The 19,805-nt window shown below is 30.0% G+C and overlaps 1 pseudogene across 1 annotated transcript; it reads right to left on the reverse strand.

Moving 5' to 3' along the window:
• Nucleotides 1-7,374: 7,374 nt before the first annotated feature.
• Nucleotides 7,375-10,338, reverse strand: LOC111310737 (uncharacterized; annotated as a pseudogene). The gene is made up of 5 exons (XR_016343596.1): nucleotides 9,838-10,338; nucleotides 9,597-9,730; nucleotides 9,307-9,516; nucleotides 8,867-9,024; nucleotides 7,375-8,022 (listed from the first exon to the last, which is right to left on the reverse strand). The product of XR_016343596.1 is annotated as an uncharacterized LOC111310737 (transcript).
• Nucleotides 10,339-19,805: the final 9,467 nt, after the last annotated feature.

Here is a 19,805-nt window from a genome sequence, read left to right on the forward strand (position 1 = left end):
TAACTCCCTTTGCTCATCACTCTTTGGTGAAAAAGATTGCTTATCCTACTCAACACTCTTTGGTAGAGAAAACTATTTTTCCTACTCAAAATTGAATGCTTCTTATTTATTATTAACTATAATTAGCTTATGTGTATCCCCAAACTTTGTCTCTTACTCATTTTCACCATCTGTGACTCTTTTAGGTGAAACTTCTATTTATGTTAAAACATCACACTCAATAATAACTTATGTAATCTTCTTATTCTTTCCAAGGTCTGCTATCATTTTTTTTTTCATGAAAAATCATATCTATGCTTTTAACTATCTTTTTCTTCATTGGATCACATACCTTAAAGCCAAAATTTTTATCACCATATCTCACAAACACACAGTGTGTAGTTTTACTATCAAGCTTTGACCTTTTTTTTTTGGACATGCATAAATGCTTTACACCTAAAAACCTTTAAGTGAGAGTATAAAACACCTTTCCTTCTTCACACTCTTTTTGGAATGTCAAAACCTAAATAAATTGATGGTGATTTGTTAATCAAATAGCAGGCTGTGTTAACTGTTTCATCCTAAAATTATTTTAATAATTTTGCCATCTTTAACATACATCTAACTTTTTTCATAATAGTACGGTTCATTCTTTTAGCTACACCATTATACTGTAGTGTTTTAGGTTTTGTCATCTCATGCCTAATCTCATGCTTTGAACAATATTATTCAAAGTCTTTGGATATGTATTCTCCACCATTATACACTTTAAGTGCAACCCTATTATCCTTTCTACCATGGCATGAAATTTTTGAAAATGCTATTGTACTTGAATTTTGTTTTTTAATATATATACTCAAGTCTTACGTGAAGTATTATTAATAAAAGTAACAAAATATTTGCTATCACCTAATGACTCAACCTCAATGGGACCACATACATCAAAATGAATAAATTCCAATATGTTTTCTTTCCTTCAAAAATATTTATGAAAGGAAACTCTACAATGCTTACCATGTAAACAATGATCGCATGAATCGAAAGACATACCTTTGGTCAAGGAAATGAGATATTGCTTGACCAAAACTTGTAACCGTTTTTCACTCATGTGTACCAGCCTTTTATGCCACAAATTTACTGAAGCATCATCTTTAACGACATTTATCTGGTTGCCATTCAATTGCATCCATGTCTTGTATATTATACTGTGGAGATCCGTACCCAACCTACGAGGTATTGTTCGCTTTGACTCGAAGGTCTCACAGTTTTTATCTCACAAAAGGTGCCTCACAAGTTTGGGATTAAGTCTCTACATATATATAATTTTTTATTCACACATCATTCCGATTTGGGATTTGAGGCATTACAATCTTCCCACCTTTAATGCTTGATGTCCCTGTTAAGCCGAGTCCATCCACAAGACCAAGATCACACCAAACCACTGTGTAGTATTTAGTGACTCTCACGACCCCACCGTGTAACACTTAATGACTCGCACAGCTACCGACTAGTGATCGCTCTAATACCATTTGTGGAGACCCGCACTCAACCTGCGAGGTATTGTCCGTTTTGACCCAAATATCTAACGATTTTATCCTACAAAAGGTACCTCATAAGTTTGAGATTAAATCTCTCTCTATATATATATATCATTCCTTATCCACACATCCTTCTGATGTGAGATTGGCGGCATTATAGTTCTTTATATCACAACCTAAGACCAAGACGCAACACGGCCATATTACCTTGAAATATACCCCAAAGTCATATAAAGCTTTTTTTCTTAATCATTTTAAAATTCTTTAATAAACTGATACAGTCTGTTAAGTAAAATCTATATCTTTAATCCAACTAATAATATGTCTCTACATATCCAAATATAAATCATATAAAAATATAAAACTGTTTTATAAGATCTCATTGGCTAACATTATCTCTGACAACTAAGTAATCTTTCTTATTTGATCTTCTAGCTTTTTACAAAATTAAGCAAACTTATCACTTACTCATCTGTAAAAAAAAAGTAAAAAAAAATGAGCAAACCACAGCTTAGTAAGTATAGGCTCACACACCTTATCGGATCAAGCATATTTTTCATATGTATCATATAGATCATTCAAAACATTCATCAAATCATAATGTCAAAACATTTCAAAGATCATTTTTCTATCAAACATTTCATAAATTCATAAATCAATATAAAAACATGCCAATTCATAAATCATTGCAAAATATGCTACCATTCAAATATCGTAATCAAACCAAATCATGGATCAATCATTAAAAATTATCATAAATCATCTTTATATACAAATCATGGATCAATCTTTAAAATCAGCATAAATCATCATTATCATTCATTTATCATTAGCTACGATCACTACTATAACCCGTGACATTGACCGTATTGACAATTTCATCCTCATGATCATTCATTCATTTATCGTTAGCTACAGTCACTATTATAACCTGTGACATTAGCCGTATCGATAATTTCATCCTCATGATCATTGTTAACTATTATAACCCGCTAGCCAGGGCCTTACGCTAACTACTATAACATGTTAGTAGGGCCATATGATCATGTCTTTGCTAACTACTATAACCCGTTAGCCAGGATTGTAGAACTAGTTCTGGTGTCAATAATCCCACTTCTTAGGGATATAAAAATGTAGCTATCATAAAATCGTTCTTTAAATAAAAACCATTTTCTCATTTCATTCATAAGCATGATCCATCGTTTATATAGAGAAACACAAAATAATCATATGCTTGATCCTATTTTCATACATCAAAAATAATGAAATAAAACATTAATTCATTTAAAAACATACATATATACATAGATTTGAAAACAGGCAAAGTGTGTGAGATTCTACTTACCTACTTTCGATTCTACCACCTAGTTTTTCTCCCTAAATAATTAACAGCCTATTCAAGATAATTTCAACACAACAAAAATTAATCAACCCTTTTGAGACTATTTATACAAAAATTAACTAAGTTACACAAGGGTTAACTCAACTAATTGATACTGGTAGCCTGATCTCTTTTCATTAAAACAGTCATATCTCAATATATCCAAATTGGAATTAAGATCTCTTTAATGCGTTAGAAACTAGACTTGATAAGCTTTCTAACCATTTTCATCCCATCTTGTGATTCCTTCTGGATTAATTATAACAATTTTTGCAATCCACGTTAGATGCTGCTGCTAGACAGCCTATATACCTTCTCATAAAAATTACGTATTTATTTATAGGAAACTCCAAATTCAATTTTGCTTATTTTTTTGGAAAGTAGACTCAATAATATTTCCAAACATATATGGCTTAACCTGTAAATCCTTGTATAAAAATTAAGACAATTTTTGTAATTTAACCTTGATGCTACTACCTTATAGCCTGTATATCTTTATGTAAAAATTAGACAACTCTTCATAGAAAACTTGGATTTTACTTCTGCTTATTTCATTAGAAAGTAGATTCAACATGCTTTCCAATGATATATAATAATCATAGCAATAATTTATCCATTAATACAGAATCCTATTTTAACTCACTGTTATAGATTATAGCATCTCATCTAAAAAACATAATTTCTCTTTCAATCTTTAAAAATTGAAATCCCCACTTTCAGCCTTTAAACTCCATTCAATAATCATCAATAAATCTTAAGAACATGAAATAAACAAAGCCCAATAATTTACCCAAATAGATCATGAAGATTAATGAAAGATTTCATAATTTTTCTTGATTTTGCTCTCAACACTTTAATTCCAAATAATAGCAATCAACTTGATATTTCTTCTTAAATAAAAAGAGGGCATATACTCACCTTTAAGGGATTAACTTGATTGTAGCCTCTGATTTTGAATCGCCAACTTGATTTTTCATATTCTCTAACTCTAAGGAAAATGAGAAAGAAGAACTCTCATTTTCTGTCTGGTTCTCAATAGCTTGGTTTTCTTTCATTTAATGTCTCAACCCTTTTTCTTTTACTAAATAATGTCTTAATAAACTGATGAGCTTTGGTATTAGTCTAGCCCAATTATTATTTGGTTTGGGGTATCACATGTGTAGCATAATTTTCCTCTTAAAACTATCATAAATCTTTTGAGAAGCTTTCACTATTAATTCTTTTGTTGACTCTCATATCATTCCTTATCAAGGACATTAATCGCAAGTAAGTTCATTCTCATATCCGAAATGTGTCTATTGTCCCTCAAAATCAACATGCAGCCCATACTAGTTTGTACAACAATATCATTGACACCAACGATTTATGACACACTCTTGTTTCCCATCTTGATTCAATCAAAGTCTCTTGTTTTATAAGTTGTAAATAGCTTTTTTTAGGACACAATGATATGCCACTATTGTGTCAACTATCCACTCAATGTCAAGATCACTAACATGATTACAGTCATCATGTGTATAACTAAAAGTAATTGAATCATTATCTGAATTCACCGTTATAACATTGCTATCATCTAAACTTTTGCCTTTCTTATATTTTCACTCTTGCTTCAAGATTTTGTAGTTTTGTTTATATGATCAAGTTTACCATAATGGTAGCATTTGACTTTATCTTTGGACTTGAATCTATGTTTGAACTTACTATGGCCTTTCGAATTTTGACCTTTGTCGAGATTTCTTCCCCCGTTCTCTGTAACAAGAGCTTGATTCTCAGAGTTTGAATTTTTTCACCTTATTTCTTTATTAAGCATATTTTCCTTTACCATCTCTAACGTCACTTTGTAGTTAAAAGCTAAATTAAGAATAATTACAACTAGAGTATTCTAGTTATCTAACAATGAACTCAAAAGAAATAACGTGTTCATTTCATCATCCATTATAAAGTCCATAATAGTCATTCGATTTAATATATCTTGAAAATCATTCAAGTGTTCTGTAATTGATAATCCATAATTATACTACAAAGTTGCAAGCTTATTAATAAAAATAACTTCATTCATGCCTGTCTTCCTCTCATACAATTCTGCTAATTTTTTTCAAATAATATGGCCATCTATGATGAAACACGTTAATATCTACCCATTTTTTAATTGTGATCAGCATCTTGCTACCTAGCTTATTTTAGCTTTCATCTTTCATATCTGCTAGTTTAGCCAAATCACCAAATATCGACTCATACAAATCTTTGTAATATAAATGAACATCTATCATTGACTTCTAAATTGAATAATTTGATCCTATCGATTTTTTCATGGAACCTATATCACCCTCCATGATGTCAAATAGAATTTACATCTATCTCGGATTGTTACTGTATCGTTGTCTCAAAAATAACCTGACTTTAATACTACTTGTTGGGCTTAAAGCGACTAACATAACAACACAGAAGTAATATATAATAATAAACCTTCCAGCAAATAGACAACAATCAATAATAAATAACGCAAAAAAATAAAACACACCAAAATTTACATGAAAACCTCCAGTGTAGAAAAAAAAATTCACGAACCACCAAAAAAATATCACTATAAAAAAATTGATATACAAAGTTCTCCTCTAACTAAAACTAGAGCTAAATAATAATTAAAAAGATAATTAAAGAAATTTTATCAAATAAGTAACTCAAAAAATATATCATGAATTTATTTTTAAGGAGTCAATTCTGATTTCACTATTTAAAATATAAAACACTAAGTCGTAAATATACTCCTAAAATTTTAACTCAATCAAATTACAAATCAACTTATGTTCAACCTCTTAATCAAACTAGCAGCTCTCCCCTCTCTTTATTTTCTCTAGGCAATTTTTTTCTTCTCTTCTAGAGGCTTCACACTTTTTTCATGCCATAAAACAGCCCCCCACCTCTTATTATGTTAAGGCTTTTATTTCAATTAAAAGATAAAAGGCCTATGGCCTTGGTGAAAAAAGCACGGGCCTGGACCCACGTTCTCAACAAATCTCTTACTTTTTTGGTCTAGTGCTTTCTCCAGCAGGCAGCTTCAGCTTCAGACTTTCGCACCAATAGACCAAGAATATCCGCAAAAGGATAGAGATCACAGGATACAACAAATTAGCAGAAGACCTTCAAAGGGCTGGTAAGTGTTAACATCTCATAATTTCATCCTATGTCAATCCTTTTTACTTCTTGTTCTGGAAGGTGTTTGCCGGCGTTCATAACTAATTTAGAAATCTTACCATGGCTTGCGGGGATGAAAATCAGTTACTTCTATACCTGAGTCACCTGTTCGAACTCAACTGAACAACGTATAAATCAGCTTGTGGAAGCTATCTTCATTCTTCTTATCAACCCTCTTATTAGTTAGCTTCATCGGCTGATACTTGTAAAGTTCCATCAAAGTAGCAATCCCCTTAGACCCCACACAGAAAAACTTGTGAAATGTGTAAATTAATACTTGAATTCAAGAAACTATTTTCCAAATAAAGAAAGTGGCTTGTTCATGAAGGGAAAATTGTTCCTCAGAAACCTGGCATATAAATGAATTGCAAGTCAAGTCATCATCAAATTAGCTTGAATCTATGTTAAATTTCTTGAGCAAAGGAAAAAGAAGAATTAGGCATTACACTTTACAGCATTTGCCCGAATGACTAATGTTTTGGCAATTCATCCACGGTGCAGTATTGAACAATGAACATCTTTGAGAAACTCCAGACTATATGTCAGAAACTTCAAGCAGACACTAAGAAGTTTTGAGAAATTGACAATAGTGTTAGAGGTGAGAAGTGGTAAATCAGCAGTCAGCCGAGATAATGGAATGTCTGATAATGTCAATTTTGAAGGTGCAAATTTCTAAGCTAATTATTTGTACATTTCAGATAATTTTTGGTTTGTTAAAGAATCTGTGCTTTTTTTTTCTTTCCAGATTTGGTATTTCTTTCTTAAACTAGTTTTTCTTTTTTTTTTTTTTGCCTCAAATTTCGGATAGATTACCAAAACTAGAGAAGTTTTGATTAAATTATGATCAAAAATAAGAAAAATAATCGAATAATAGTTCTATGATGTTTGCTTTGGGAAAATGATTTTATGATTTTATTTCACAAAAAATTTCTCATAAATAAATTTAAATATATATATATATATAAAATAATGCAGAACCTCGTAATATCCCAGTGTTACAATAAGTTCGAACATACATCTACTTCAAATAGAAATCAGCTAAGAGTCCATATGTCGCATTTATTTTGGTACTCAACTTGAGACTGAATCAAACCTACCCACCAAATAATAACTAATGAACTGAAAAGCAATTAAAGTTGATGTACAACAACAGCAGTTGATAAGCTTGATTTTTCAGATTAATGTGCTCTTTGACATTCTAATGTAGAATCAATGAAATAAGAGAGAAAGAGAAAGAGACGAGTGCTGTACAGACAAAAAATAGTAAAAAGAATTGATTTATAGTGAGAGGGTCAACAAATATGTATTCAAGGATGCACAAAACATAACTAGTTAATTTGACTAGATTTCGCATGAGTAAATTTTACAACTCAGTTCTTGTCCAGTTAATTTGAAACAGCTACAGAGTGTAAAAAAGAAATAACATATGTGCCCACATTAGTTTTAGCCATCACAAGTCAAAATGAATAATCCTGCAAATCCGACTTTGAGTCACCCATTTCAATATCAGCTAAACACTCTTCTGTAGTAATAGGAGGAAGTTGCCTGATCTTGCGTTTTAAATTATGCTTGTGCCACTCACTCTTAAAGTGATCTCTATACTATTTGGAATCTCCCACAAATGCATTGCATGTGCTGCACTTGTGTTGCTTTATCTCCGCCTCAGCATTCCCATTTCCTGAAGAGATGGTCTGTTGTCGAATTCTCACTTAGTTGGACAATCGAATCAGTATATTACTGGGGTAAACGTGATGGCAGTAAGTCAGCAGATTCCTTGGGTAGAGGTGATGATATATCCTCATCATCATAATGATCAACCTGGGTATCACCCTCAGCATGCACAGACACTGCAAGTATTTCCAATGTACCCTGTAAATTCCTCACATGGGCATCCGATTCTCGAAACATTCCTGGTTCCATTTCACAGATCTGAACAATAATCAAACTGGAAACTTGAGCATTTGAAGAAGAAAATGATGAGATAAAAAGTCAAGCAAGCACTTCAATAGATATCAACCACCAACTGTACAGCTCAGTCACTAAGAAAAGCTAATTTAATTCCAAAAATAAAATGCAGCAACAAACACAGATGCGGTTGACAGATTAATTGTACAGGGAGCTAATTATAAAATCTCAGAGATATGTAGCTCATAATGATTCCACAACCTTTTTGAAAGGACTGATGCTATCAAGCACACATCTACATATAGGTAACATCACAAAATAGGAGTTGTGGTTGACTTTTACGTTTATGCCCAGTGGAGAAAAGGAAAGTTACTGGTACAAAAAGGCATGAAGCAATTCATACAATATATTCATGAGAATTAAAATTCTCTACCGGATATAAGTTTCTACATACTTGACAAGGTTTATGCTAATGTATAGGTACATTTTCCTCTTGTTTTGCTTCACAGAAGGAGCTACTACCGTCAACAAAAACAAACTAAACAGAAATAGCAAAACCCTTCAAGTATCCAAAAAAATGGTTCTGATTTGTTGGTTATCCTACAATTTCAACTTCCAAGCGAATCATGCAGGCAGTCATGACAATAATTTTGATGGATTATATTCATTACGTTCAAATAACCAGCACACAGAGATGCTAGAGGTAGTGGCCATGGGTAGGAAACCTACTTTAGTATTTCAGTAAGCAAAGATAAAACTGCAGTAAACTTAAAACCACAGTTATGAGAAAAAAATAAAATAAAATGACTAAATGAAGGGTCAAACACTTCTCCTCAAGGCAATAGTGCAACAAGTACTCAGGACTTACAACTGATAGCTGACTTTGCGATTCATCTTTTGAAACATGGTAGCACTTCATTCATTCAGCTTCCCAAAATGACAATTAAAATTTTGTCTAGGAAAAGTGAGTCGTAATCTCATGGGAGACCGTTTTATAGGGAAGTTCTTCTGAAGCTCACCTATAACCTCTAGTGCCAGCAAAATATAAACCACTAGACCGAGAAGACAACACAAAGCCATGATAAAATACACAAATTTCTAGAAATGTTGGCCATCAGTTCACTCATCTAAATATGGACGAAATTTTCAGATATTTTGCCATCAAGTAAAGAAAGGTTAACTTAATATCATTGATGCTAAATAAATTAAACAAGCATATCTCAATATGACATGAAGATGGCATTAAATTTCAAACGATTCATCGGTTCTTTTCGCAGAATGCATAGCTCAATACTTCAAAAAAACAACATAAGGAATCTGCTTCTTGGAGCTACTATGGGGATCAACAGCGAAATGAATTTCGTGCATTAGTCTCTTAATCATACTAATAGTGTAAGGGCGTTGAGTTTCAGGATTGATAGTCTTTTGCATAACAATCGTGGCGGCATCCCGAAACTGACTAGAAAATTGTGATTCCCTTTCCTTCCCAGCAATTTGTAGCTCCCCTTTCTCCAAAATCTGCCATCCACCAAAAAAATAAAAACCATTTCCAGAAAATAAACTAAAATAACTTTTCGGAAAATTTAAGCTAGAATTACCTCTAAACAAATTTTAGTTTGGTCATCACTCGCAAAAGCAGCAACCAAATCTTTGGTCTCAGCAAGTACCCCTTTCAAAACATTTGAGTAAACTGTGTGGGACTGTCTGTAACACTTCTTCCAAATCCTTCTCTCTATTGCAACAAAAAAAAATTTGTTCATTTTTTTTGATAAATTTAATCGATTTCAGGATAACTAATAAGTAAATTAAAAAGTTTTACATAGAAGTCGTAAAAGTTACACCCGGCAACGCCAGGAGAGGACTTTTTTTTTTTTTGTAGCAAGCGATTTCGAATCGCAAGCCGTATCTCTTCAAACGAAAGACTGCAACGTTCGTCAACCGCTGTTGCCCTATCGGCTGCGCCAGCGTCTTCGACATGTTTTCTCTCGCCGCTTCTTTCTCTCTTATAGCTTCTCTCCCATTTATTCCGGACTTATAGGACCTCAAAACGCACCGCTTTTTCACCTTAAACGGCTTGTCTCCAGAAAACCTATTTACTCCTCCTATTCCTTTCTTTCGCACTTCACGCTATTTGAGTCACTGTACTGTACTTTCCCATTTCCCTTCCAAATTGCCCGTACTTTTTCTTGTTTTCTATTTCTTTTCTAAACGAAGTCGTTTTCTTTTTCATTTTGGGTTTCCAACAAAAATTCAGAGGAAGGAATAGGAAACATATTTTTTTAAGGAAATGGCGCTCTAAAGCAAAAGAGTGAAGGGGCAACTCCGGCGGAGGAAAGTAAGGAGAGCTCCAATTTCTTCGATATTTATGGTCCTCAAGTAATCTGTTTTTCACTCGTATTGACTTTATTGATTTTTTTATTATAATGCAGAAGGAAAAAAAAATGAAACTTAAAGCCTGCACTTTTGCAGGCAAAAGCAGAAATTGTTTTCAAGATACCAAAACTAACTCTACGTTGAATTTGCAAGTAAGCATCTGAAAAACTGACTTTAATTTTCTTTTCTCTAATCAGAAAAATACTGACAAAGTAATTAACATAGGTATTATGTTGGGTGTATTTGTTTTGATACCAGGATGTTCGAGGACTTGTTACCTGGGAAGGATTCATGCCTTCCTGGGCTTTTATTAAGGTAGAGAATACAATTTTATTTATTACAATTTACTTGGTTTCCCTTTAATGTGCAGAACAAAATGTTTCATTTTTGGGGGTTTTATAAAAGAATGTTCTTTTTTTAATTTGGTTTGCAGAATAAACCATTGATTCCGAAAGTTGTTATGCTTTATGTCCCTGGCCTGGATGCATCTTTACTTATTAGCACAATTCAAGATATTTTCTGGTTTAAAAAAAGGTTGCGGCAATCCCGGGGCGATTTTAGCTGTTAGGTCTGTAATGATTTTGTTTCTGCATTTGTTTTCTATCAGAATATGTTTTTCTGTTGTTATTATAGCTGTGTATCGGATGGGATGCAGACGATAGACGCACTACTAACATGACAGGTGAAGAGAAAGAGAAATGTAATTGATTCAGTGAGGGACGCGACGCTGTCTGCAGAACAAGGTGTAGAACCTATCTTTGCACTGTCCACTTCTTTGCTTGCATGAATTTCTTGTTTGTGTGTTGCATAGTTTTTCTCCTTTGTCTCAGCTTCCGCCTTTATAAACGAAAAAAAAAAGAAATTTCAACGAATTTTTTTCCCAATTTTTTACTCATTGCCATAAAAAGACAAAAAAAAAAAAAAAAAGAAGAGAGAAAGTAAATCATCTTCTTATTGCTGCATCATTTTGAGGGTTAAATTTTATTTGTTTCTTTTCTCTTGTCCCTAGAATTTAAAACTTCATTAGGTTTATCCTTATCCCGGTTAAAGAAATTCCTTAATCGGGTGTTGGACTCTTAAAATTGAATATGTAGATATTTGCTCTGCTAAGACCGTAATGCATATTTGCGCTGCGATTCCAGTTTGCTTTGATGATGAAGCTCTTTTAAAGGCTAGAAAAGAGGTGGACTGCATTATCGCTTTTCTGATATACCTTCTTCTATGCAGGCTACCTTATTAAGTTCTTGCATTTATTTGTTGTGGTAGGTCTAGAATGATCGTGTACACTTTGTCTGGATACAGTTTGCAGAATTAAATTCCTATTTCAGAAAACAAGCTGAGGACAATGTAAAGTTGAATGGAGAACTTCTGGAACTGATATCATTGCTTACATGTGATAAGAAAGCTGCCAATAAAAAAGGAATCAAATCCAATGTTTCAAATGAGCTAAAGGATATTTTAATTTGCACTGATGCTAGGTGGGTATGCAATGTTTCTTTATCTGTCTCTTAAATTAATTCATATTAACTTATGTTGCTTAGAGAAAAGAACAAGAATGGGGCTTGTGTATGTTTGACACATTTTCTCACACGTCGCATTCACTGTTTTTTTTTTTTTTTTATTTCTTTATATTTGGAGGGATAATCTTTCCTTGTATTTGGTGGTTATGCCGCCAGAATCAAATAACGGTCTTATAATGAATATAGGACATAGAGATATGAAATTGCAGTAGCATTTAAAAGTGAGAAAAAAAATTAAAAAAAATTAAAAATTGATTTGAAATTGTAATATTTTTATAAACTAATTACTTTTTTGATAAATCGATTGCACATAATTTTATATTTTATTAGGTTTTTTGGGTAATCGATTGCTCCAAAGAATCAAATGCATTTATTGTTTTTCTAATAAACAATTTAAATCGAGATGTAAAAATTTTTTTTTTTAAATTGAATTATATTTTTATTAGATTTTATATATATTTTAAATTTTTATAATATAAAATAATTAATTTATATATAAATTTAATTAAATATATTAAAAATCTTATTAAATTAATATATAAAAAAATAAATTTTAAATTTAAAAACAATAAACCCAATCGAATCGAATCAGTAAAATTCGGTTTAAATGAAATAGCTTTTAAGAGAAGATTGATTTAGATTAGATTTTCAAAATTTATAATATTATACATTATTCAAAAAAATCAAATTAAATTCAATCTAAATTGTTATTACTCTTAATAGCGTCATCATTCACCACTATAATGGTGCATTGTGTCGAAAATGGTGTAATGGAGAAATAGTGTAAGGAGAAATAGCGACAATAATGGTCCATTATTGCCATTATCTCTGTTTTCCCTATCACCAATTATAGTTAAAAAAAAAAAAAAAAAACTAAATTTTCAACAAAATTGGCAAAGAATCAAAATATAACAACGAATAATACTAAAAAAAACAAAAAGACAACTTAATCTCAGTTTCAAATTCAATCTCAAATATAAAGTAAAAGTATTAAATCAATTATTAAACATTCAATTGGTAGCAATCCTAGCTCAATCCGCAAATTACCCAAATTCAAGTTAATTCTAAGTCTTCAATAAATAATCAAGGTCAAAGAAAGCAAGAGAAAGTTAAATTAACCTTTTTTTTTTTTTACAGAATTTTTGTCAATATTTGTGAGAGTTTGAAAGAGATGAAACCAAGGCTATAGGCAATGACAGTGACGAAGGGTGTGTAGGAGGGAAAGTAGGGACTTAGGAGGTAAACTGGGAATCAAGACACTGGGTTTTATAGAGCAAGTCGAGAGAGAGTGTGAGAGACTAGAAGAAGAAGAAAAGGCAAGAGAGAGTTAGAGATGCAAAGGAACCGAAGAGAAAAAGAAAACTTTTGAAGGGTTGAGGGAGGCCAATTATGGGGTCTTGAGAAAATTTGGGATTCATGGTCTTGGGGAATTTTAAGGGTGGGAATGGGATGCGGGTTGACATGGGTGGGATGGGTTTTTTTAAATTTAATGATTTTATTTTATTAAAATATAAATTTGAGAAATTTAATTTTTGAAAAATTTTTAAAGGAAATTTAGTTAGAGTTAAAGGAATTTAGGGAAGTTTATGATTGAAAAAAATTAAGGGATTAAAAATTTAATATGATATATATGGAGATTTTAGATGAAAAATTTTGCTAAAGTTTTTTTGAATAAGTTAGATGAAAAGTAATTAAAATTAAATATTATATTTTGATTTTGTTATTTATTAATTTATGACTTTTTATTTGAAATTTAGTAATTTTTTTTGTTGTTTTAATATTTATGTTGTTGTCAATTTTTTGCTATTAGATTAATTCTTATTAAGTTATTATTATTTTTGTATAATTATTGAAAATTCCATTCATTATATAATATATTGAAAGTAATTTGTGATAAAAAAAAACTTATATCAATTAGTGTGTCAAAAAGATTAAGTTGCTTAATAAATTAAGCATTTCATGATTTATTACTCTTAAGAATAAAAGCTAAAAATTAAAAAAAAATTAACATATATTCAAATTTTAATAATGGAATAAGTAACATTAATATTTCTAAATATAAGTATATTTTGTTTTTTATACAAAATAGCAAGCATGCTACCACATAAAAAGTTCCTGAATAAAGGAGTAAAATGTGTTCCTAGTGATGATATTGGTTGACATTTTGGAATATCTACACCAAATACAAAAAGAATGTTTCATGTAAATTTTGTGGTAAAATTGTAAAAGAAAGAATAACACGTTTCAAGGAACACATCACTCATAAAACTAGTAATGTTTCACCATGCTCCAATGTTACTGGTATGTTATGTTTTTATAATTCCTTTGAAAATATTATTGTTATTTTATCAATAAAATTATAAAATTACATAAGTATGTGCAACTAATTTTTCCCATTTTTTCTTAAATATATTATTAATAGTTGTGCTAAGATAAAATATGATGAAACTCCTTCAAGAAAATAAACTAAAGAAAGTTGACAACAAAAAGAGAAAAGATGAATTCTTATCCTAACTAAAAGGGGAAAACTATGATTATGAAGGATTTATTGATGAGAATAACATTACTAGGCAAGCCATGTGAGATAGTATCCAATCACAACCTGAGTAACACAAAAAACAAAAATTTAGACAAAGAACTTGTGGTTGGAGTAACATATATGAAAATTGACGAACTTCTCATGGTTCAGTTGTTGAATATTATGAAGAAAAAATAAAAAATTAACTTCGAGTGGTTGGAATTTTCATTAAAGGGAGCTATACCTAAATTGATTATAAGTAAGAGTTCAAAACAACCAAAAATAAACTATTTATTGTTAAAGACATAAATAAGGAAGATGGGTGAATCGGTATCAAAATTTGTGATATATTATCAACTTTCTTTTCGATTAGCAAACTTCGTATGGTTGTATAATTTACTTTTTATAGCAGTAGAAGTTGGCCAACATGTAAAACTTTCAACAGCTTATAAGTTCTCAAATGTGTATCTAGAGTTTGAGTATCAATAAATCCATGGATTTGTTAATGATTAAAAACACATTAGAATGAATTGGGTGCCACTTTAATATGTAATGGTTGAACCAACAATTTGAATCAAATGCACATCATTAATTTCCTTGTCTATTGTAGTAAAAGGGTCATTTTTTTAAAATCTATAGATATCTCAAGTGTTCATAGTAAAGATGCAAACTTTTATTATAGATTATTGCATGAAGCTATGAAAAAAATTAGGAAAAAGTACATTATTGAAATAGTCACTGATAATAAGGTAGCACTTAAAGCTGCTGGAAAAGACTAATGGAAAAAAGACAATATTGGATAGCATGTTCAGTTAATTGTTTGGACTTGTGCCTTAAGGATATTGGTAAAAAAAAAGCATGTGGCAAAAGTTTTGGATGATGCAAATAAAGACTTGTTTTATAGACAATCACATTTGGATTATTAATTTAATGAAGAAAATATATGCAAAGGAAGCAAATACTTCATCCTGTTCTTATTCGATTTGTCACTCGTTTTATACAATTAGAAGAAATAACAAGACAAAGTAAGGTTTGATAGAAATGTTCAATTCTAAGATTAGTATTTAGTAATTAGTTCAACTATCTAAATCTAGCACTTTTTATGATATTATTATTTAAATATTAATTAAAATATATTACTCTAAAAATTTATTGATGAATATATAGGAATTTAAAGAATTAAAATAGGGACAACAAAAATCAAGGCCTGCTTATGAAGTTAAAAAATCATTTTGAAAAATGATTTTTGAAAAAAACCAAGTGATATAATAAAAGTTTATGAGCTTTTGATAAAAATATTATGCTTTGTGGATAGTGATAAGAAACCAACAATGGGTTTTATTTATGAGGCTATAGATAGATTTAAACAAGCAATTCAGTAAAGATGTTATTTTACTAAATATGAAAATATTATTAATAATAGATAAAGTTTCATGTATTTTAACTTACATTCAGCTGGTAAATAAATAAAAAATGTGGATTATATTTAAAAAATACATTTATTTTTGTGCTTAAGTTGCTTAAATATTTATTTTTTATTACTTTAAGATAATATTGTTATAAATTATATTTAGGTTATTATCTCAATTCACAATTTTAATTTGGAGTGAAACATTCTACAAATATATCTAAAGAAACACTAAAAGGTGCAAAAGTAGATATTGAAATATTAGAACCTTCTATAGATACTTAAATTAAAATGATTAATCTAGTTAGCAAATACTATTTTTTAACTTCGATATTTATTTTATGTATTAAAAATAGAATTTTTATTTATTCATTTGTTATTGTATTTTCAATTGATGTAGTTGCTATTATTTCGAAATAAGCATGAAACATTTGGTACTCTATAAGTACAAAGAACTTGGAAGCAAATAAATCAAGGTAAATAGTAAATTAAATAATTATAATTTATTTTATATTATTTAATTGTATAACACATTCAAATTTAATTTGAATAATTTTGCATGACTGAGTGGTGGATGATATATGGCACTTGTGTTCCTAAATTGAAAAAACTAGTAATCAAAGTGCTTAGTCGAACAACATCTGCATCAACTTGTGAACGTAACTAGAGCACATTTAGTTATATTCACACCACAAACAAAGAAATATATTGAAGTCTGAAAGACTTCAGAAACTAGTATTTACCTATTATAGTATGAGGCTAAAGATGAAACATTAGAAAAGAATGAATATTGATGAGATAAATAATAGTTTTAATCCAATTAGTCTAGACCATATTTTTTAAGATAATGATCTACTAACAAAATAGCTACAAAGAAAAGAAAATTCTCGATTTTGGTCAAACTCTAATTGGTTGCCTACAGATAATTCTGATAATGAAAAGAATGTTGGACAGTCACACCAATCTTAAAAAAGGAATGTGCTTCATTCAAGTTCAAATCCAACACCAAATCAAAGTGACGATGGTAAGGGTTTAAGTCCACCTGATGGTGATGGTGTGATTTTGGTGGTGATATGATGTAAATCAACCTTACAACTCATTTGGAGGAGAACTTGGGCTTGTTGCTATCAATAGACTTTTCATTAACGGAGTAAATCCATCTGCTGAATCAAGTGGGGATAAAGTGCACGTATAGCTCGATCAAAAAGAAAAGCCAAGAAGCACCACTATGATATTTCTAGATGTTTTTCATCTTTAGGTAAGATATTAAGTTCTAGTAACTTTAGGTATAGTCAATCATCTACTAGTACTTAAGGATGTTATTATCCACTAGATCCACTTAATTTTCAACTTTTTTATGGTTATCTACCTCTATATGGTTATTATCCATCATAAATATATCTTTCACCTTAAATATATCCCTCACTACAAATGTATCATTCTCAAATATATCTTCCACCTTAAATGCATTAAAAACAAAGACCATAGGAATGGGGATGAAGTCAACTTAACTTTCAAAGCGAAGATAGAGAATTTGAAACTTCTATTTATTCTGCCACATGGTAAAATTTGAAGTGTATATCAATATTTGTAGTTGATGGAATTTAAAATTATTATATTTTAAAGTTTTTAATATTATTAAATATAGATGCTTAGTATTTCAAATATTATGTTTTGTTAATATTTGATTTGTCTAGAGTTAATATTGAATATGAACTTGGCTCAAGCAAAGATTTGCTACTAAACCAAATGTAAATAATTGTGAATAATCTTTTTAAGAAAATAAAAAGCATAGAGTATCATACACCATTTTAAAAATCACAAAATAAGACTTTTAATATTATAATTATACTTATTATATTTTATAACAAATTATTCAAAATTAAAAAAAATTTATGGCTGCGATGACCTCAATGGTCTCTTTTATATCTGAAATGTGATAAATGCGACACAACCGAAAACGCGATCACAACCGCTATTTAAATCCCTAGTTATGCCTTTACACAAATATATTTTGAAGTGTCCAATATGTTTGAGAAATGAGAATGGTACTTTAGGAAAAATCAAGAGTCCTAGTAATGCAAAAATTAACTAAAAAAGGTTAAATAACCAGGTCAGTAATGGTTGCAACAAAAAAGTTTTGACAAATATATTTTAATAAGTGGATGGTAGAGATCATGGCTTTTGTATTATTGATAACTCTATAAAATAGAGTTATTTAGACTTGTATTTAGTGTTTAAATGAGTTTTCTTTTTTCCTTTTGCTTTGTTTTTAGTAAAATAAGCTTTTTTTACTCCTAATGTGCTTAATTTGCTACTTTGTAGGAAATCTTGAAAAAAAAAGATTGAATTTTGAAGAATCTTGATAGTTCTTGATCAATTCTTGATGATTCTTGATACATTGGAATAAATCTTGGACTATTCTTGATATGTTCTTAATGATTCTCGAAGTTCTTAGAATTTTTGGAAATTTTGAAGTGAAAAGTGTGCTAGTTTTGTTTCGCCCAGTGCAAAAGAGTTAGAATAGTTCAATCCTGATGAAAATTTCAAAAAATTCATACAAGACTCAAGAAAGGCATGTTTGGCTACAATTAAAGTCAGATTTGTAACTTCAAGTTAAATGTAAGTCCATGATAGCTTATGTAGGCATACATGCATGGGATTACTAATAGATGACATGGCAACAAGTCTTTTCTTATTACCCAAAAAAGATGACTTTGAGGCTTATGTGGCATGATGACTTAACAATTATGTTTACATTGAAAAACTCTAAACAACATTTGGCTTTCCTACCTTGAAATTCCTATTTATATTTGGATTTGCACTTATTTCTAATCAGAGTAGGACTTGTATGAATATAAAGGCTAAATAAAAAAGGAATGGCATAAGAAAAATCAAAATTGTTCTTTTAAGATTTTTAATTAAAGAGAAACTCTCCAATAAGTATTTAAGACAGAAGTTCAATTCATGTAAGTAAGAAAAAGCACAAAAACATTTCGCTTCTGAATTTTTAGAAGGTATGTAAGATGATAAAACTGACCCATTCTGCTTTTATCTAAGAATTTTGAAATCCTTTTTATTTCTCTTTTAAAAAAGTCAAACATGTCAAAAAGTGAAAAGACAGTAGCTATTTACCATCTAGAAGCCAAGATTCGATCTAAAAGACCTTTTTTAAAGAGTTCTACTTTAGTGCAACCAATATTCACTCTTCCATTCAAGAAGTCTACCTTAATCAAACCAAAAAGTTTGCTACATTAGAGTCCCAAACTGTCAAGCCTATCTTTGAATTTTTTATCTATAAATACTTAGTTTTAAGCATTAGGAAAAGCATATTGGGGTAATAGCCCATCCTATAGCTTTATGGGGTTTACTTTCATTGTTTTTTTGTTCTTTCAAGTTCTTTTCAGTTTAAAGCTTAAGATCACAGACCATCCATTGTTTTTTTAAGCTTTCTTGCATTGTTTTCTTTAGTTTTCAATTCAATTCAATTTCTTTCAAGTTAATTTAAATTTTTACAAGTTTAATCTAAGTTTTCAAGCAATTTAAAAATTTTTTTGATATCATTTAAGTTCAAGCTTTTTAATTTCTTGTTCTTACTATTTACTTTAATTTGCTGCTTTAATTTAATTGTAGTTCAGTTTATACAATTAACGATTAATTTAGTTCTGCTCTAATTTGATTTCAGGTTTTTCAAGTTAAACTTAGTTGCATATGTTATTATTTCAAGTTATTAGATTAGATTTAATGTTTATGCATGATTAAAGTTTAATTTGCTTAAATTTAATTATATTAGCTGCAATTTAAATTTATTTACACTGTTTATGATTTAAGCATGTTATAGTAGGCTTAATTTGTTGTTCTTAAGGTTCTGTGAGTTAAATTAAGTTTGTTAAATTTAATTTTAGTTTCAGTTTTAGTTAATTTAATATCTTTGCATGATAATTTGATTTCTTAAGTTGCTACATTAGATTTGATTAGTTAGGCAGTT

This window comes from Durio zibethinus, chromosome 1, assembly GCF_047325235.1.
Source record: "Durio zibethinus cultivar Kanyao isolate XHJ-2024 chromosome 1, ASM4732523v1, whole genome shotgun sequence".
Classification (NCBI taxonomy): Eukaryota; Viridiplantae; Streptophyta; class Magnoliopsida; order Malvales; family Malvaceae; genus Durio; species Durio zibethinus.